Below are 20,835 nucleotides of genomic sequence, written 5' to 3'. Positions count from 1 at the left end.
GCAGCACCACGCCTCTCCCGCATCGGCCCTCTGCTGGTCTCAGGCCTGCATTGGTCTGGGTGGGAGCACCGGACTGCTCCCTACCCTCGGGCCGGGCTAGAGCCCACGTGCGCCCGCTGCGGCCGCGGTGACAGCTGGCCCCATAGGGGCGGGGCGGGCGGGGAGCGGGGGTGGACTCCGCGCCGCGCTGCCATTGGCCGCGGGCCTCAGGCTGGGGGCGGGGCTGCGCCCCCGCTTGCCCTGTCATTGGCCGCGCCGCCAATGGAGGCGGCTCCCCGTCGCGGCGGCCGCTCGGAGCAGAACCGCAGGCGCTCGCCGGGTTAAGCCTGTGCGGGGCCGCCTAGCTCGCTCCCAGCTCCGCAGGCGGCCTCCGGGTCCCGACCGCTGTGCCTGCGGCCCTAGGCGAAAGCAAGGGCTCACCCGAGGCTCGGTTGCCGGCGCGGCTCTCGGTAAGACCGGGGAGAGGAGGGGGTAGGGAAGGGGAGCGCGGGGCTCTGGGGAGGGCGGGCGGGGACCGTGGCAGCCGAGCTTGGACTCTGTGCCCTGGCCGGCGCCGGCGAGAGTCAGGTGCGGCCGCAGCATCTCCCGCCTCAGACCCACTCCACGGGGCGCCCAGCGAGCAGGTGGCGCTGCCTAGGGAGGCTGGACTACCCCTATCGGTCTCTGAATCCATCAGAACCCAGTACTTCAAACTACCTCTTACTCCGCCCCCCAACACCCAAATTCTTCAATTCTAAGCCTAGCAAATACCCAAACGTCGACATGGGGTGGGCGCGACGCGCCAGCAGTACCGCCTGCCACCGGGGCAGAAGATCATTCCCAAACTTATCTTCCCAAGATTTGGGCTCCTCGCCGGTCACGTTCTTTCCTGGCTTTTCACTGGGCGCCCCCCCCCCCCCCCAGTCCCGCCCGGTTCCCCTCCCTCAACAACAGGAAGTTAAGTCGGGCCAAATGTCGGTGGCCTGGCCGCCTGCGGGCCGGGACTGGGTCGGGAACCGTGGCGGTGGCCCGAGGGGCCGTGGCGCTGTCCTTTCTGAGCCTTGCGCCCGCAGGAGCCCGCGCTCACCCCAGGCCCGGGAGCATCCCCGCCGGGGCGTCCCAGGCTCCCGCCTTGCTGTTGCAGACCGGCCCTGGGTGGAAGTGCTGCTGACTAGGCTTCCAGGCCGGGGCAGGTGGGGTTAACTTTATCCTAGGCCAGCCTCTGGGCAGAGCTGGGAACAGCCTTTACTGGATGGGGAGGAGGTGTGTTGAAACCAGAGTAAACGTGTGTCTCCTTCCACATTGTTTATTCTATTTGGAGGTGCACTGGGCCCTGCTGGGACCTTAAGCAGTGTGGGGACCTCTTGCTGTCAGTCTTGCCTGCTCACTACAGTCTTCAATGGTTTCAGTGAAGGATGCAGTCACTAACCAGCCCCTTTCTGGGCAGGTCCCGTGGGAAGAAATGCCAGCAGCCGATTGGCCCTCAGACATTTGCTTGCCTGGGTGCCCTGGCACCGGGGCCTCCTGGGTCCCCAGGCCAGCTCTGTTCCTGTCCCTTTCCCAGGGGAAGTGGATTCAAGGGGGCCTCAAGTCTCCATGGCAGCCCCAGCTGACATTCTGGAAGCTCTTATTGCAGTAAGAACTGGCCTTCAGGCAGAGAGAAGACATTTATTAAGTGCCTACTGAGGGACAGGTCCTGCCCTGTGGCACTTTTGCAGCCGATTTCATAGTAGTTCTCAAAAACCTCCCTCCTCATTTTAAAGACAGGGAAACAGGCTCAGGTAGGGTAAGTGCCCAAGGTCACATAGTAATCGGCTGAGCCAGGATTTGAACCAGACTCTGCCAGAGCTCAGTCCAGTGCTCTTCCTGCTGCCCCATGACTGTGGAGAGTGGTGTACGCTCCTGGCGCCACACTGTGCCGACTGGAGGCCCCTGGCCTCTGAAAAGATTCCATCCAAAGATCCTGGGGGTGCTTCTTTAGCAAAGCACTTGAACTGACCCAGGTTAGCCCAGGTTGTTCAACCTGCAGACCGCTTGCCCGCCCTGTCCTCCATCAAGGGTGGGTGATGGCAGGTACTGGTCATGCTGTGATGGGGAAGGATTGACTGTTGGTGTCTGGGTGCTATTTGAGGGGGAAGCCTGCCCCTGCCATTGACTTGGCCCTGCATCAGAGAGTTGGTTTCTGGGATGATTTAGGAGGACTGTTAATGTGTGTGTGTGTGAATATTGTATTTATTTGGCTGCACCGGGTCTTAGTTGCAGCATGAGGGATCTTTTAGTTGCTGCATGTGGAATCTAGTTCCCTGATCAGCGATTGAACCTGGGCCCCCTGCATTGGGAGCTTGCAGTTTTAGCCACTGGATCATCAGGGAAGTCCCAGGAGGACTATTATTTGAAATAACCTTTAGGACCGATCGTAGTTTTATTTTGTTTTTTGGGGGGAGGGCAGGTGTTGAGGTATACTAATTGTTATTGTAAGATTGAGATCCACAGTTTGAGCTTATGTTTATGAAAGATGAAATCACTGTCTCCTTCCTTCTTTAAGCCCAGGGCTGGCTTTCTGCTCATCTTTCTCTTCCCAAAAGAAAGTTGTGATTAGCCTCATACCAACCAGTTACACTTTAGTATAAGTCAGCTTATGGACGAAGGCTGGTTGTAGCTTGGTCTTTGGAGGCCTATTCCCAGGAGCTGTAAGGAGCTGAGGAGCATTGAGTAATCTCTCTCTGCCTGTGATTGGGATATGTCTCTATTCTCTCTGCCCTAGTCCACACCCCCATCTGGGTGTGCCTCCCAGTCATGGGTCTGTTCCTTTCACTCCCCACTACAGAAGGGTAGAGGTCCTATCTTCTTGGGGGAGAGCCTTGACTCTGGCGGGAGGGGTGGGGTATTGGTGCAAGAGCATTTGGGCTGAACGTTGCCAATCTTGGAGGCCCTCCCAGGGGTAGAGGGTCTCTGTTGTTTAAAGAGCCAGGAAAGGGAACACTGTACATTATGCTCGGACTTTTCGTTCTTTATATCATTTGATCCCCACATTAGCCCTCTGAAGAAGTAGGTGGGGTTATTCCCATTTTACAGATGAGGAAACTGAGGCTCAGGAACTTTCCTCCAGTCACACAGCTAGTGACCAAACTAGGATTCTGGCCTCAGTCTGCATGAGTCAGGTCTGCGTGGTGAATAAAACACTATGGGAAATAGGAAAAAGCTGTGTGACCATCCTCTGAATTCTGGAGGCTTGGTGTGTGCAGCCCCCTGATGTGCTTATGATTGTAATTATTGGTGAACATGTCTTCCCATCCCACTATGAAATGGCGTTTAAAACACTCATAAACTTGGCAGATTTATTTTCTGATTCTCACAAATCCTCCTTGCTCGATATCCCCTTTGCCTTTTATACCAGTCCTCATTAGGATATCTACCATGATGTGTTGCAGTCCTCTGTTTAAAAATATCATGAACATTTTCAGGGAATTCCCTGGCAGTCCAGTGGTTAGGACTCCACACTTTCACTGCCAGGGCCTGGGTTCTATCCCTGGTTGGGGAACTCAGGTTCTGTAAGCCATGCGGTGTGGCCAAAAAAAAAAAAAAAAAAAGAAAAGAAAAAAAGTCATGAACATTTTCAAACACGAAAAATAGAAAGAATAGTATAATGAACCCCAAATATTCAGTATTCAGTGTCAACAACCCAAATCATGCCAGGCTGGCTTCATTTCTCTCTCTCTCTCTTTTTTTGTTCCCTCCTATTTTTCCTTCCTGAAATATTTAAAAGCAAGTCTCTGATATCATGTCATTTTGCCCCATATAATCCAGCATATATCTATTTTAAAAAGAATGTTCTTTCATGAGCACATCACTGTTGCTGCATATAGCAGAATTAACAGTGGTTCTCTGGTCTCCTCTGTGCATATTCACATTTCTTTGATTGTCTCAGAAGTGGCCTTCATCGTTGGTTGGTTCAAATCAGAATCCAAACAAGGTCTGTCTGCGGCACTTGATTGTTAGTCTTTTTACGCCTACTTTAATCTGGAGCACCACCCCCTCCGCCCCATTCCTGCTTTTAACCAGCCGTTACCCTCCGTTTTAAGTCTCCCACTGGACAGCGAACTCTTTGATGCTGGATTCCGCTTCTGTGCTCTGTTGGATCCCCAGTGCCCGTCTGGGATGGGGCGGAGGCGTGGTGAGCATCTGCCCAGTGGTGGTGTAGCCACTCAGGAAATGCATTTTGAATGAATGAACCCTGTGATGGGTTTGTGTGACTGCCCGTGCCTGTGTTTAGATAAGAGGTTTTTAAAGAAAGATGACTTGCTCGCGTGTGGACAGTTCCTCAGCAAGCGTCAGCCTGTAAACATCCTGAAATAATAGGAGAACTATTTGCCGTGCTCCCTTGTGCACTCTGGGTTGCGGTGTGGGGAGCCCAGACAGCCACAGTGGTGCCCTGATCGGCAGCTGGCCTCCCCAGATCACGTGTGGGGCTGACAGGGACTGAGGTCATTTCTGCCTGAGCTCTGAATCCTGACTTATTCAGCCGCAAGGGATTACCACGTTAGGAACCAGGCACTTGGCGTTGGGCTGCCCAGAGAACGCCGCCCACCTCTCTTTGGGCCGTGCAAGATTCTTGCCTTGTGCCTTCAGGAGCCTTCTCTATCCAGCCTCACGCCTGGGCACAGTATGGGTTTTTCTCAAGTTATTATCCATCTGCAACTGACAGGTTGTGACAGAAAACAGACACTGATGACCTTTCACTGCCTGGTCTGAATTTACGGTGAAGAGACAGTATCACCATTGGCATCTTTGTGGGCATCCTTATAAAGGAGACCAGAGGCTCAAGAGGGAAGGAAAAGGTATGCTTGCTCCCCTGGATAACCGGCTTCACACCTAAATTCCTTGTCAGATCTCCCCAAGGTGCTGGGCATTCTTTTCGTTCATTTGTTTGGTTTTATTTTGGCCACAATGTGTGGTATGTGGAATCTTAGTTCCTGGACCAGGGATTGAACCCACACCCGCTGTGTTGGAAGGCAGAGTCTTAACCACTAGACCACTGGGGAAATCCTTGTGCTGGGCACTCTGATAGTTGTCTTCTGACCCACCCAGAAAAGACCTTTCTCTGCAAACAGCCCCCAAATGAGGAGGCTTTTTTCCTTTCCCTCCCCCGCCCCCACCTCCTCCTCCTCCTCTTTCTTCTTAAATATAAACAGTCTTCCACTAGGCATTGAGTATAAGAAAATGTTGAGTCTTTCCCTCTGTGTGGCAGGGATAGAGTTTATTTTTTCCATTATCTTTTATTTCTCAGTATTTTTCTAAAATTTTTATAATAAAAATATTTTTCTAATGGAATATCCAAATATTTGGGGTTTTTTTCCTCTTAAAAAAAAGAACTTCCTTCAGCCAATTTGGATGGGTAGACAAAATTATAGATACATTTGGTGCAGTTTTATGTGTGGATAGGTCACAGAGCCATTGGGATTTTGATATTTGCTTATTTTGTGACATTATTTTAAAGAACATACCTGTACTTTAATTTTTTTTTTCCACGAGGCACAGCTTTTAGGATCTTAGTTCCCTGACCAGGGGTCAAACCCAGTTTCCCATAGTGAAAGTTCTGAGTCCTAACCTTTGGACCACCAGGGAATTCCCTTTTTGAAAGTTAGAAAGTAAAGAAAGCTGGAGCTTTGGAGATGGGAAGCTATAAAATCCCTGTAGCCTCACCCTTTCTCCCATTCTACTACCTCCCTTTCCTTCCTGAGAATTTCATTTTGGTTTCCCCAGAATGAAATCGTTCTAATATTAGGCTCTTGATTTTGATTTTTTTGTTCAGGGAGTTTGAGATATCAGAGGAAGACAGAATAACATAGTGGGTTAAGAAAAAGCAGGCAGGGCAAAGCTTTAGGGTCAGACGGCCTGGCTTGTCCTCTTAGGAAAGTGCCTGATGGCCAGATGCCCCACTCACCTCACTTTGGGGGGCCCTGACCCCTCCCTCCACCGTTTTCTGTTTTCCTCCCTGCCACCTCCTCAAGCGTAGAAAGCATGGCTGGTCTGTGCTGATAAGGCTCCTCCTTTCTCAAGCCCTGATCATCTGGTCTCAGAACTCAGAGTTGGTGGGGGTGATGGGGACTTGGGCCCTCTGGTCACAAACAAACCTTCATCGCAGGACTGGGTCACAGTGAAGTCTGATTTTTGAGATGCTTCCCTTCGCTGTCGGCTGTTGAGGAAGTGTTCATCCCTGTATCCCAGATGAAGAGCCCTTTGTGAATACCAGGTATGGTATTGGTTCTCAAATGCAGTTGCTCTGTACGCATCTATGTATCTAAATACTACCGCATCCCAGGAAAGCCTGTCTGTCTCCCTGGTGGCTGGCAATGAGTTGTGTGTGGGGGGATGGTGCCAGTGTTCTTAGGGGTGGGATTTTTAGAGCGTCCTGTACTTGCACTGCTGTTTCTCTCCCCTGAGGGTCAGGGTAATCTCCCCGCCCCTCTCCACCCTCACCCACCTTCTCCCATCGGTGTCCAGAGACACTGCCACTCTTGTAGTCCTTCCAAGGCTCGGTCAGCTTTCTTTCTGGGAAATACGGAGATCAAGCAGGCCGGAGAACAGGGCCTTGTTTCCTGCGAGTGTGGGGCTCAGGTCTTCCCCTGCCCTCACAGTGGAGGCTGACCAGTGCCCATGTCCTTTCTGCTGGCAGCAAGACAGAGCAACAAGGAGTCAGCCCCTGGTCCCTGAGCTGCTGCAACAGCAGGTTTTGGGGATGTTTGCAGGCCTGAGCTCCTGACACACCCAGTGCCAGCCAGGCCAGAGACGGGAGTGGGAATCTAAGAACATCTTGTCCTGCACCATAGTATCAATGTGTTAAGATGCAGAAATTGCTTCTTGGCTCTGGTGACTCTGAATGGCTGGCCTTGGCTACTGATCTGAGTACTGACTGTATCTGGTGAAGACTTGCAAGATCTCAGGGTTTAACTTGTGCCAGGGCCCGGAGAATGAGGTATAGGGGAGGATGAAGAAGTGCCTGGGAAAAAGTCACTTGGACCTTTTGATCACCAAAGAAAGCTGTTCCCTGGAGCAGGGTGGGTCCAGGATCTGCCGGGGGCCTGGCAGAGCTGTTGGACAGCTGCATCCCAGGGGAGCAGCATGGGGGGGAGGGTCAAGATGCAGCCTGTGAAGTTCATGGCTGCTGTACCATTGGGGTGCTGATGGCTCTCCATGTCAGGACAGCTGGGCTTTTGCTCAATTTGATACAAAGGTGATAACAGGAGCTCCCTGCTTAGAGGGGTGAGAAATCCGATCGGCGAAGAAAGGGACAGAATAGAGGAATAAACAGGGGCATAGGGGAGGTCTCTCTCCAGCGCCTCAAGGAGAGGATTCAGTCCATCTCTTTCCTCAGGGAACGTCCTGGGGGGCTTGTGCAACTGATTTCGGCCTTAGGGGTCAGAGGTTCACGCACAGAGAGCGTCTTACCACCTTCCTGGGTTGCGGCATGTTACTGCTGTGAGGGAAGGGGGAGGCTCTGGAGGTGCCTTGGCTCCTTCGGAATTCTAGGCTTGCTGCGACCAGGGGACCCAGGACTTCCTGCTTGGTCCAGGTCTCCATCTCCAGCTTGGGTGTGTCTACTTTGTACCTGACATCTTGGACTCTCTTAAGATAGGACTAACCCCTCGGCCCCCCCCCCCCACCATGTGCCTGGATGATGGTACTCACCCTCCCCCACACATACCTACACACATGCATAGGCGATGCTCCTCACCCCCGTACACACACACACACGCACACGCGTGCGCATCAGTGATGGTGCTCACCCCACCCCCCCCACACACAGAGATGTTGGTACTCACCCCCCCCCACACACACACAACTGATGCTCTTCCCCCCACACATATGTGGGTGCAGGGTAACATATGCACTCAGCACAAAGAGAATTCAATGAAAAGCAAGTCTCTCTTCTTTCCATCCTCCAGTCCTCAGTTCTCTTCCTCCGTGGCATCTGCTGTCCCCAGTCTCCTGTGGCTCCTTCCAGATAGAGTCTAGGTATTTGTGCCTGTGTACCCCTTCCCTCCTTTTCGGGCCTGCTGGGAAGCCACCGGAATGGGAAGCAATAGGACCCTCAGGGCTGCCGAGACGCGGCCGTTATCTGAATTAGCCAGGCACGGCTTAACTACTGCCCCTCTACCCTGCTTTGCTGCCTCTCCCATTTAGGATTCTCCGTGTGTCAGATTTATGGGTGTAGAGAGTCTGGGCACTGAGAATAAACCTCAGGGGCATGTTCTGGGTGCGGGTGATATAGGCAAAAACAAACAAACATGTGCCAAGACAGACCTGGGTTCAAATCCTAGCCATGTGGCCTTGGGCGTCAATGAACCCTAGTATTTTCGTCTGTAAAAAGGAGGTAATCACACTGATCTCAGGGAATTGGTGTAGAGATAAAATTAAAATATTTGTGAAGTGCCCCACTTAGATAGGCACTCAAAAATGTCAGTTTTTTTCCACTTTTAAGGAGTGACCCATTTTCAAAATGAATGACACTGGCATGGAATCCTCTGGATGACTTCCTGGAAATTTTCGTGGTAGATCCCTGAGCTTTTCTTTCCCTGCAGAAGGCAGCCAGTTCTCCATTTTCTGCCAAGTTGGGCTCTCCCCCCCACCTCTTCCTGCTGCGTCCTCCCCAGCCTCTGAACAGCACCTTCTTCTCCGTCCCTCCGTTCGCTAACCTATCCCCTACCACTGGTGAACAGGAGGCTGCGGGCGCCTGGAGAGAGCTCTGGGCTGTTTGTGGCTGCTCTCTAGGGTGTTTATGCTGTAATCTCTTCAGAAGCTCCAGCAGATGTCTGTTTATTACTGAAACTTCATCTTTATCTTCAGCATGAGAGAAGAGAGGCTATTTTTAACGTTCTTTAATTGGCCCGGCCTAGATTGCCTCTAAGTTTCATTCTTCACCACGCTCACCCTACCCGTTTTGAAACCCTTCAGATCCAGGCTGAGAGACCTTATATGTCCTGATTTTAGGGCAGCACTTAAATTTGGCAGGCAGTTGTAATCTCTTAAAAAGGTAGGTCAGGGAAGCAAAGGCAATCGGCTGACTGTCTTTTTCCGGGCTGGGACATACTGGGTAAGTGAGAGTAGCATTTCTGTGTCCATAGAAACCAACATCTGTCCCTTCCTTTCCCCTGTGCCAGGAGAGGCCTGCGCCCTGCAGGTCGCCTGCTGATTGGCTAGGAGATCTTTAGCCTTAGCTTTCCCTTTGGACTCAGGTGGGGCTTAAGGTAAGGAGGGAGTGCAAGTAGGGTAGTTTCAAATGATGCTGCCCTCCTAGGAGGGAGGAAGAGATAGAGGCTGTGAGTCACAGAACCTTGGGATGTCAGATGGGAAGGGCCCGCTGGGATCATCTAGTTCTCACTCCTGCCTCCTTGTTTTTTTACCTATGGGGAAACAGGCTCAGAGGCTTCTTGATACTGAGCGGAGGCAGGAAGTGTGGTTCCTGGCTCAAGGTCACCTAGCCAGGTCAGAGTTGAGTCTGTTCTCCATCCTCCATTTCTGCCAGGCTGTGAGCCTATGACCAGTCTTAGGCAGCCTTACTTGCAGGTGGCCTTCCCTTTTGTAGCACCAAGCTGTACCCCCCTTTCTAGCAGCTCTGCCATGCTTTGCATTTAGGATATATACCCTGGTAGCACTGGCTTGCACAACGGTTCGGTGCAAGATCTTTTCTTATCAAAAATACCTCCCCCGGAGCTCTGGGGCCTAAAATTCCCAACTTTGTCTTCAGCCCTTGTCTCCAGAGGGCCTTTGTTAAAACTATAGAATTTAACTGGGAAGGATACCGTGTTGCTTAGTTTATCTCTAATTAGCTGTCAGCTGAGAGCTAAACCTTGCGGGAATGCGGGATGAGTCAGCTGGAAGCAGGTGGAGGAAGGAATCAGGAAGGACTGTAAATAGGATGCTGTAAGGGCCAACGTGGAGCACCATGACCTAGGCTCTTCAGCTCACGGGGCGCAGCTGCTGCGCCGGGGGTGCTGTGCTGAATGACAGCAGCAGAGCCTTCATCTAACGTGTGGAGGGAGGTGCCTTAGAAAACCTCACTGATGCCCACACATCAAGATAAGAGTTTGGAATGCATTTTAGACAGTCATACGGTGTGGGGGAGTCAGGGGAGACTTCCTGCAGGAGGTGACACTTGGTCATTGAGAAGGGCCTTGGAAGATAGGATTTCTATAGGCAGAGATGGGGAGAGGTAGAACACAGATGTAGAAACATGAGGGTATGCTCAGGGTGTCACGTGGTGGAAACCTGGGGGCTGCCTAGGGAAACTGTGGAAGCCAAGGCTGGAATCAGGCCAGCCCTGAGTGCTGGGGAAGGGGTGGGTATGGCCCTAACCCTCTAGGTAGTGACAGGCCATTGGGGAGGGGTGGTCAGAGTGTTTCTTCAGGCAGATCAGATTGTGCAGGATAAGCTTGTGTGGGAGTCGGGGTGGGGGACCTGTTAGGAGGCCTGCACTGCCCTCCAGGCATTGGATGGGTACACGGACCAGGCTGTAGCTATTGGTCTGGACAAAGGAGTGCCATGGGGGCTGGGGAACAGGGGGATCGGGGGGCACTTAAGGCTGGGCGCGAATAAGGCCTTGTCTGTGCTTTTGCCCCACCACCTTCCGTGTGTAGCGGGTCACCGTCGGCAGCCCCTATCTTTCAGTTGATCAGGAGGGCAGCCCATTGGGAACCCTTCAGGTAGGGCCTTAGAATATGGGGCATCTGTCACTTTCTGTGCCACCAGGTGTGCCTGTTGTGCCCTTTGGCAGCTCTGTCTTCTGTGGAAAAATGGTAACTGCCCCTGCTTCTCACCACCTGACTACAGGAGGTCGTTCCCCTCCCTCGAGGTCAGCCTGAGGGGGATGGGTAGGGGAGTCATGGGTGCGGAGCCCCCGGGGGTGAGTACCTGTAGATCAGGAGCAGGTGTTACCTGCCTGCGCGTGGATGAGGGAGCCAAGCAGGGCTGGGGCAGGGACCCTCAGTGAACCTCTCCTCCTTCATTAGAATCGTTTCTGTAGGTGTCATTGTCTTGTGAGCCGTCATCGGAAATGACTGATTTTCCCCCTTCTGTGGTCTCTGAGCATCTGGATATCCCCTGCAGGTGGGTGCTGCCCGGGGTATCTGGTGCCCACTTTGAGTTGACCTCCCCAGTGGAGGAGGAAGCCTGGGCGTGCTGGGCGGCCTGGGGCTGGACTGGATGTCTCCAGGCAGTTGGAACAAATGTGGGGGGGGGGGTTGGCTGTCTCCCCAGCCTTTCCTCAGCCCTCTGGACACGCTAGCCCTGGGAGGGGACAAAAGCTGAGCTCAGCTTCTGCCTGCTCCAGGGATAACCTGGCAGGTGGGAGGCTCGGCAACCTGGTGTGCTTACAGCTTTGACATTTGAGCAGGGCTGCTGGCACCTGTTCTCTGCCATAGATGTCTCAGAAACACCCTTGCTTTATGTGATGGAATAAATTGCTTCTGCAGGGAGCAAATGGCATGAGTTTCATGCCCGTGGGAGCTATTGATAGGGGGTGGGGGTGGGATACTGAAACGGCTTTCCTCTTTCTTTGTTCTCCTAGCATCTGTGCTGCCAATAGGAGACCAAGTTGGTTCATTCATTGATTGCTTAGTTGAGCGCTCAATTCATTCATTCTGCCAGTCAAGACTTCTGGAGTTCCCTCTATTTGAAGCAGGTTGTCACAGACCAACCATGGCTTTCAGTGTGGCAGTAACTGTCACCTAGGGCAAGCCACTGAATTTCTCTCAGAGTCAGGTTTCTCTTGTGTAAGATGGGGGTGATAGGGCTTGTCTCACAGGGCGCCGTGAGGATTAACTGGGGCAGTGTGTGTAGCACACCTGTCACGTGCCTGGCACGTAGCAGGCATGTGGGTGGTCCCCACAGGAGTCTGAGAGCCCAGCTGCAGGCGGCACTCCTCTTTGCCTCAGGTCTCCCATTCTGTACTATGCCTTCAATGGCTTTTATCCTTAAATGGTGACTTTTTAAGAGAATAACTCAGTCTAAGCACATAGGTGGGTAACGAAGAAAGATGGGCCACCTTTGTCTTCGTGGTGAGGTTTTCTCAATCAGATCTTGGGACGGCAGGGCTGCCACACTGGTGCTTGATTTCCCCACTGTGGTCCAGCGTGGGCCTCACATCCGAGGTGACCAATTCCATCTTTGGACGGCTCCTCCTGTCACCTCCCTGCTGGCTCCCTATAGCCTCTGGTACCTGGTTCTAGTTCTTCCTCCTTAAAGCCATAGAGAAGGAACGTCTAGTCTCTCTTCCACGTGACAGCTGTTCAGATACTGTTTTTAAAAATCAAATCTGTGATACCATCGATGGTGAGATATACCATTATTTTATGAACCTCCAAAAAAAAGTGCTTCCAGTTAAACTGTGGAACAATACTTTATCACCTAAAATGTTTATATTTCCTGATGGAATTCTCTTAGACTTTAGACATGTTTTTCTTCCATATCGCTCTTGCATATACATAAAAAGGAAAATAAATTAGTTACAGCATTTCTGAAACTTCTTCACTTTCAAAATCCAAATCTTTCAAATCACTTTTTGACTCAGAGTTATCAGTATGTTCAGGGTTTGATTTTTTTTTTTTTTTGATATATTGTGGAAAAGTGGTGATGTATTTCTTAATCTCTATTGTCTTTGGAATTCTTTTTTCCAGAACTCACATTTCCTCCTCAAATGGTCCTTAAATGTTCTGGCTCCTGAAATGTTGAGGGTTGCAGCTGTCCAGATATGTCACCAGGAATAAGAGTCAGATTTCTCTGTGACAGTGGCAGTGAGGCAGTGACAACTGTGCCACAGCTGCATTCTGGCCTAGAGATTGTTAGATGATAGGGGATTGTAAGATAATTCTGCTTTCAGACATTTTATAACTGAAAAAAAAATGCACGTCTTCTAATTCATGAAATACGATACTTAAAGACAGCCCTCTTGTCCTCTCTTGAGCCTTCTTCCAGATTTACAATCCATGATGTGGGTTCAGGTGTTTTCCTGTAGTTCTCCTCTGAACAAACTTCATCTTGTCCCTATCCTTCTCATACAGCAAGGCTCGTGCCCAGACTCATCCATCATGTTCGTGGTGTGGTGTGACCACAGCAGAGGAAGGCAGCTATCACCTACTTCGTTCAGGCCATTCTGCTCCTTTGAATGCAGCCCAAGATTGCATCAGCCTTTCTGGCAGCTCTTTCACATTTTTGAGTCACTGACATTACTCCTGACCACATCTTTCTTTCTTTTCTTTTTTTTTTGGCTGTGCCACACGGCTTACGGGATCTTAGTCCCGTAATCCGGGATTGAACCCGTACCCCCTGCAATGGAAGTGTGGGGTCCTAACCATTGGACAGCCAGGGAATTCCCCTGACCAGATCTTTTTAATATGAGGTGTTGCTAAGCTGCTTCTCCCTGTCCTCAATGTGTGTGACTTTAGAATTTAAGTGCAGAGCCTCCTATTTTGTTCCCATCCAATTCAGCACAAGCATTTTTTGTTAAATTTCAACAGGGTAAATTCTGTGCAACCCTGTTCCCTTGCACTCTTTCAGGTTTCTGTTTAATTAGTGTGCCATCCCTAGCATCACCCAAGTTGCTGCTAAAAAGCTTATCAGGAGAGAGCCCTCTGCTAGAGTCCTCCCCTCTTTTTTTTTTTTTTTTAAATAAATTTATTTATTTATTTAGGCTGGGTTGGGTCTTCGTTGCTGCACGTGGGCTTTCTCCAGTTGCGGAGAGCAGGGGCTACTCTTCATTGCAGTGCATGGGCTTGTCATTGCAGTGGCTTCTCTTGTTGTGGAGCACAGGCTCTAGGTGCGTGGTCTTCAGTAGTTGTGGCACATGGGCTCAGTAGTTGTGGCTCGCGGGCCCTAGAGCACAGGCTCAGTAGTTGTGGCACACGAGCTTGCTTGCTCCGCGGCATGTGGGATCTTCCTGGCCCAGGGATCGAACCCGTGTCCCCTGCATTGGCAGGCAGCTTCTTAACCACTGCGCCACCAAGGAAGTCCCCAGAGTCCTCCCCTCTTGATGTGATCTTTCATCAGCTTACTCGGAGAAGATAGTCCAAGCTACCCCTGCTTAAGTTTCTGCCTTTTTGCTTTCCTGATCTCTGACCAGATGCCTTCTTGAGTCTAGTTATGCCAAGTCTATCATAATTCTCCATCAACTGTCAAGCAGTCTACCACAGAAATGTGTGAGCGCTCCTTGGCATCACGTTCTCCGTTCCCACAGGGCTCCAGGACTGCTCTCAGGTGTCCCCAGGCTGCCCCACACAGATGTAGTTCAGCGGTCTCTGCTGCCAAAGTTCCCGGTGCTCTGGGCCGGCCAGGGGGCTTGATGTCATTAAAAGTACCTATCCTTTTCTAAAAATCCAAGCTTCCCCCACCCCCCCATCCCAGCCTCCTTTCTCATCTCAGTGTTGGATCTTTACGTTTCAGTCTAAGGATAGCTCTCTTTGACAGGGGCCATCATGTGCCCAGAGTGCGAGCCAAGGTCCAGTTTCCCAGGGTCCCTTTATGTCTCTGGACCTCTTGGCTCAAGACGACCCCACCCCTTCCTGCCACCTGGGTATGCTGTGCAGCCTCTGCTTGTCCAGGCTGGCCTCTTCTGGTTCGTGCTCTGGGGCCGCGTGCTTTCCCACATCCCTGTCTCAGGGGCTTCTTTGGTTACATGTCCTTCTCCCAGTGATGGGACCTGCGCTTTTCAACAACTGACTTTCTCAAGGTTCCCTGTATGACCACATGGCTCTATTCTCTACCACTCACGTGGTAGCTATGGTGCGCCCGGCACCATGTGAGGGGTCTGTAAATACTAACTTACTTCATTCTTGTGTCAGCCCCATGACGTAGATGCTCTCATTATCCCCACTTACCAATGAGGAAATTAAGGTGCACAAGGGTTGACTGACTTGCTCCAGGTTTCGCAGATAGGAGGGGGGAGGGGGGGTTAGCTTCTAGTCAGTTTGCCCCCAGGTCTGGCTCTGAACCATGATGGTGAGCTGCCTGCTTCCTAAAGCGCCCTGTCTTCCCTCCTCCTCCTCCTGCCTCTCCCTCTATCCCTCCTCCTTGTCCCTCCTCCCACCTCTCCCCCCATCCTCAAGTGCACAGCTCGAATGGCACTTCAGAGCTTCTGAATCATGCACTTCCTCAACCTTGGGTCCTAGAGCCCTTCTATTCTTTCAGCAATTTGAAGTCTGTTTCCTTAGAGTCTCAGGCACCAACGTCCCCTTCTTGGTCCCTCCCAAGTTCCAGAGGAAATAACTGCTTTTCCTCCGCAGTTCCTTCCTACGTCCCCCTGGTCACTACCCATTCGGTCATCGCTGTGGGAATTAGGTTGGTCCCCTTCCTATAGACACTTCCTCTCTTTCTAGACGATGAAGTGCTCAGCGGGGCCGGTCTGAGCTTTTCGCCGGTGGGGCTTTAGCGCCATCAGGGTGATTGATCTCCCGCCTGCCCACGACCTCCAGGGCTCTCGCCTGGCTGACCTGGGATCGCGGCCAGCCACAAACCAGTGGTGTCCACGGTGACGGCACCGTCCCTCAGCCTTCTCTCCTCGCACGCGTGTCCTCCAGAGCGGCGATCTCCAAGACGATTTTCCCACAGGGGTGGGCGCGCGGGGGATGGGGATGTGGGGTGGGGGTTGGCGGATGGTCCGGGCAGTAACGCGAGGGATGGGGAGCAGCGGATGAAGCTTTGCTCAGTCTCCTGCCGTTCACCTCCTGCTGTGCAGCCCCGTTCCTAACAGGTTCCTAATAGGCTGCAGACCAGTGGTGGTCCGCGGCCCAGGGATTGGGGACCCCTGCTCCCGAGTACTCCCTCAGCCTTCTCCCTTCACGCGCGCGCATCCTCCAGAATATTTCTCTCTCTCTCTGTTTCATTGACCTTTCACACAGACCTGTCTCATGTTTGATTTTGGTTTTTGATCTAGAGATATGCTGTTTCTCTGTCCTAGTACACGTCCATTCCTTTAAAAGATAAACGCTGGGCACAGAGAAATGTGTATAGTCTGCTCTCCGTAATGGAAAGGATGCATATTTCTATTTGCATGAATGTACATAAACACCTTCACAACACACACAAGCAACAAATAACCGTGGTTACCTGCTTCAGAGCAGGGACAGACTGGAGCGATGGGACAGGAGTAGGAGGGGCACATTTCCTGGATACAGCTGTGCTTTTTGATTTCTGACCCAGTGAAATGTTTGCTATTCAAAATTGTAAAAAGCGTAGATCCTCCGGGAGTCCCGACTGGCGCGTTGTGGAAAGGATGACTCACCTGGTTGAGTTGGCACTCTGCCTCCTCCTGCCAGGTGGGCCCGGTTCCTCAGGTGCGAACGGGCTGGTTGCAGCCCCCTTGCCTCACAGCCAGGACGCCGGGAGCGGCGTGGGCTGGTGCACAGAGGGTCTGCAGCTCACAGGGCCGCCTCCCTCCTCCCTGACTCTCATCTCTCCAAGCTCGGGAGTAACTTGAGATTTTGCCACCTTTTGTTCTAACCTCGGTTTCCTGAGCGCTGGTGCTCAGCAGGTGCATCTGGGCCTCAAGTGCTGGTGTTCTGTGGTAAATCACCTGAAACTTACACCACGGTTTGTTTTTTTGAATTTATTTTTTATTTTTTGTTTTCTCACCATGTTTTTGTGTGTGTGTGTGTTTTCTCTTCTGCTGAACGCCCATATTTGAAGAAATTGAAACACTCAATGTCTGAGTTTGTCTGGAACAACGATATCCTTTCCTTTTCCAGACCTGTGAGACTTTACATATCATTTCTTTCCTAGTCCTCCTCATCTGCCCAGCACAGGGGGGGCGTGATTAGAATGGGTCTGACACACTTTGAAAACACAAGCCCATGACAGGGTTTGCAGATAACCAAGGTCAGAGCAGGCCCTGAAGAAAAAAATCAGGGCATTGAGAGAAGCCAGTCCAGGTACCTATAATTGAGGAAGTGACCTGATTGGGAAGGTGACGTGCTTATGTTGGGCAGTTAATGAAGAAGCATATGTTTAGCACCTACTGTGTGCTCCAGGCCCTGTGCCATGGGGGTGACAATATGGTTAAGCCCAGCCTCTCCTCCCAAAGCATTCACAGTATTCTTGGAAAAACAAGACACACATGTTAAAAAAAAAAAATTAAGTAACAGGAGATTTTGGTAACAGTTTAGCTCAGTCACAGAAGACAAGTCACAAAGTAGTTCATGACTAATTTCCATGTGACTGGTGGAAGCAGCAGTGGGTGTGGGGAGTGTTTTCTAGAGGCTGGAGAGGGCCTGGAAAGCTTCCTGGAGGAGGTGGAGTTGGAGGACCAGGTGGCTGCATATGATCTGTATCTTGAAGAGTAGGTGAAGTGCAGCTGGATAAGTAGGAGGAAGATGAGAGCATCTCTAGTGGTATTCAGGCCAGGAGAAGTGGGAAACGGCCTGGTTTGAAGGCGGTTCTCAGAGGGAGATGAGGCTGGACAGAGGAGTTTAGGACAGATGCAGACTGCCTTCAGTATGATAGAGAGAGAGTGTGTGTGTGTGTAAAAGTTCAGAACAGAGATGGGAGGATGAGGGTCCAGGGTCTCATATGGAACCCTTTTAAACCCTAGGGAGGCTTTGGCCTTTAGACATTTTAATCTAAGCGCCGCTAGCCTGTCGTCCAGCTATGTCCTCAGGAGCAGAGAGGAGGCCAGAAGCATGCTAGCCATACCCCTGCCATCACTCTGTTTGGACACCTGCTTCTTAGGTATTTCAAATGTGCATTCATTCATTCATTCATCCAGTAGGTGCTTGTAAGTTCTTACTCTGCGCCAGAAAATGTTCTAGGTGCTGCAGTTACAGCAGGGAAAAAAAAAAATAGCGTAAAACCCCTTGCCATATGGGACGTCTATTCTAGGAGGGGGAGAGAGACAGTAAAGACTTAACTTAAATGTGTGAGGCAGGTGGTGGGGAAGTGGTTGGAGAACAGTAGAGGAGCGAGGAAGCTAGGGTGTGCTGGGTGCAGGTGGAGGGAAGTGGTTCGGGGGAGGGCTGTAAGTTTAAATAGGATGATCAGGAGAGGCCTCACTGACTCGCCCTGTGCTGGGACTTATAAGCCAGCGAGTGGGAAGTCTGGGGCCAAAGGGAAAGAGGCCAGGCCAGACAGATACTGCGGGGATCTTAAGTCCTTCACTGATCCTCTTCAACCCACTGGGATCTTCAGCTCTATGCAGCAGGGAGCTTTAGAGTGTTCTTGAGCAGAGGAGTGCCACGTATGGGACAATGTCCCTAGTGGCTTTGTAGAGGATGGGGTATAGGGGGCTGAGGCAGAGAGGCTGGACAGGAGGCTGAGATACCCAGAGGAGAGGACCAGGGCCTAACAAAGCCCATTAGCTTGACATTTCCTGCCTGGGAGCAGTGGGGCAGAGCTAGGGGGCAAGAGTGGTGGGACAGGGTGAGGGTGAGAGTGGACACTGGCAGAAAGGGGATGATGGCACAGCTTGGGGGGGGCGGTGACAAGCAGTCCCCGAAGTTCTTAGATGAGGCTTAAACATTCTTGCTGTGACTTTTCTCTCATTACTTTAGTATAGTAGAGTGCTTAAGAATGTGGGCTCTGGGTTTGAATCCTGACTGAGTGACCTTGGGCACGTTATTTAACCTCTGTGTGCCTCAATCTCCATGTCTATAAAATGAGGACAAAATAGTACTTACCTTGCAGGCACATTTTTGAGAGGGCGAAATAGGTTATTGAATGTAGAATGCTTAGAACAGCACCTGGCACGTAGTAGGTTTGTATATTATAGTGTATCCGCTTGTTTGACAGTCCTGTTTCTCTCTCCCTATATGTGTGTGTATGAGTAAGATGAATGTGTTGGACATATTCTTTCTGTTGTCCTAAAGCTACATCAAATGAAGAAAATGATGCTTTTAAGGATTAAAGGAGGTAATGCATGAAATGGATTTAGCTTATTGGCAGATGAATACTAATTAAAAGTATTACTATTATCACCAAATATTATTGTGAAGAAAATGATTTTCCAGTGGAAATCCTTTGTAAAGTCATCAGATTCAACCATAATGTATTAAGCCTATGGTGTTCCAGGCGCTGCACTAGACATATTATCTCATTTCATCTTTGCAACAACTGCCTGAGTTAAGCACTATTAACCACATCTTATTGATGAAGCTGAGGCTCAGAGAGGCAAAGATTTGCCTGAGGTCACACAGCAGAGTAAGTGGCAGAGCTGGAATTTGCGAATTTTTTTCCCTCTGACATTGACTACCTTTTGTAATAAGAACAAATTACTTCATACGTGATCTGTTATATAAATGTACATTGACCTATAGGTTCTTACATCAACCTCCCTTGGTATTTGGTACCCACATGGCGCCTTGGGGAGTGCAGAGATGTGGCCAACTTACAGGACAGACCAGGGGCAGTGTCAGAATGGAGACCCTGGCCCAGCAGTCAGAGCTGCCCAGGAGCAGGAGAGGCCATGAGTGAGTCAGCACCCTCCCTCGGTGACTCATCCCTGCAGACCTTATCAGAGCCTTTCAGCTGCATAGAGAGTCCGAGATCTGTCTTGGTTGACTACGCCCCTTGTGTGCTGGAGGAGCAGAGCCTGATGGGTTCAAATTCCAATTCCACTATTTACCAGCTGTGTGAGGCCAAGAGAGGAGTGAATTTCTCTGTGCCTCAGTTTTGCCATCTGTGAACACATTCACAGACTTTTTATGAGAATTAAATGAGATGGGGCATGTAAATACTTATAACTGCCTGGCCCATAGCAAGCACTCACAGAGGCTTAATATTATGCTAAGAATTATTATATTATAATATTATTATAAAAGCCTCCCCGACCTCTGAGGCCAAAATAAAATGTCCCATCCTTTCCACACGATCCATCCAATAACATATGTTTGTTTTGCCTTATTGTACAAATGTGGATGTAGCTTTTCCCTCACCAGACAGTGAGTGTATGAGACTGGGAAATAGGTCTCAATCAATGTTTTTGAAATCGCTGGGGACTTGTGCCTTGTACTAGAAGGTTTGCGGAATGGGATGGGTTCCCAGTTTCCCATTTCCTTTGCGGCCAAATATTCTGACCTGAAGCCCCCACTTCCCAGGACTGTGGGAAATGTCTGCTGTTTCTAAGGGTGCTTTACAGTTTTCCACGCACGTTCACATTCACATTTCACTCAGTGTTCACAGTCATCCTGTGTGGTCATTGGTTATTATCTCCATTTAATGGTAAGGAGACTGAGGCTCGGCGGGGTTAGGTAATATGGCTGTGACTCACGGGTGGAAGGTAATGACCCAGGCGCCCATGCCCGTCCCAGGCAGCCTCCGTCTTGAGGCTCAGGTTGACCATCCGTGCAAAACCCTTCATCATTTCCCCTTTGCTCTTCTCCTGAGGAGAGTGGGGAGGAGACCATGTGACCAACAGAGCTTTCTGCAGTGCTGCTTTTATCCTCTCCCTCCTCCAGGTCCTGTTATTTCCAAAAAAGCACATGGGGGTGGGCTTGAGCTGAGCCAATGATCAGAGTTGCTTAAATCATCTCAACCCCATTCTCCCTCCTCTGTGGGTCTGAGGCCTGGGCTGAGCTGGGTGGGCAGCTGAGACAGTGGGAGGGCATTGCAGCTCTCAGCATTTGGAGCAGTGCCTGAGCACAGATGTGCCTGGGGTAAGGGTGGGGGGTCTGGGGAGGCGGAGGGACCTGCACTCAGGGGCGGAGGAGGCCGGCATCCACAGCTTCCCTCGGGGAGGGGGGGGAGCAGGCACTAGGTGCAGAGCTCAGAACCACGTACAGGGTGCAGGGGGCTGCTGGGGGCCGAAGCAGAGACTGCTGGGGGTGGGGGCATCTCCTCTCCAGGAGGCAAATGGTCCCTCCCGCTAAAGCAGGACTA

The 20,835-nt window shown here is 51.1% G+C and overlaps 1 protein-coding gene across 3 annotated transcripts in view; it reads left to right on the top strand.

Annotated features, from left to right (window-relative positions):
• The first annotated feature begins 287 nt into the window (after positions 1-287).
• The window catches only part of MICAL2 (microtubule associated monooxygenase, calponin and LIM domain containing 2), a 231,070-nt gene continuing 210,522 nt past the window's right edge, over positions 288-20,835 (top strand). For 2 of the 3 annotated variants that reach the window (XM_057695679.1, XM_057695678.1), the window contains exon 1: positions 292-449. The gene's annotated coding sequence lies outside the window, so the exon portion shown is untranslated. Of the gene's footprint in view, positions 450-20,835 lie in introns of all 3 variants that reach the window. The other variant, XM_057695680.1, reaches the window with a different exon arrangement.

This window comes from Hippopotamus amphibius, chromosome 9 (genome assembly GCF_030028045.1).
Source record: "Hippopotamus amphibius kiboko isolate mHipAmp2 chromosome 9, mHipAmp2.hap2, whole genome shotgun sequence".
Classification (NCBI taxonomy): Eukaryota; Metazoa; Chordata; class Mammalia; order Artiodactyla; family Hippopotamidae; genus Hippopotamus; species Hippopotamus amphibius.
The sequence above is the reverse complement of the archived record's forward strand: the minus strand, read 5'-3'. Positions and strand labels throughout refer to the sequence as shown.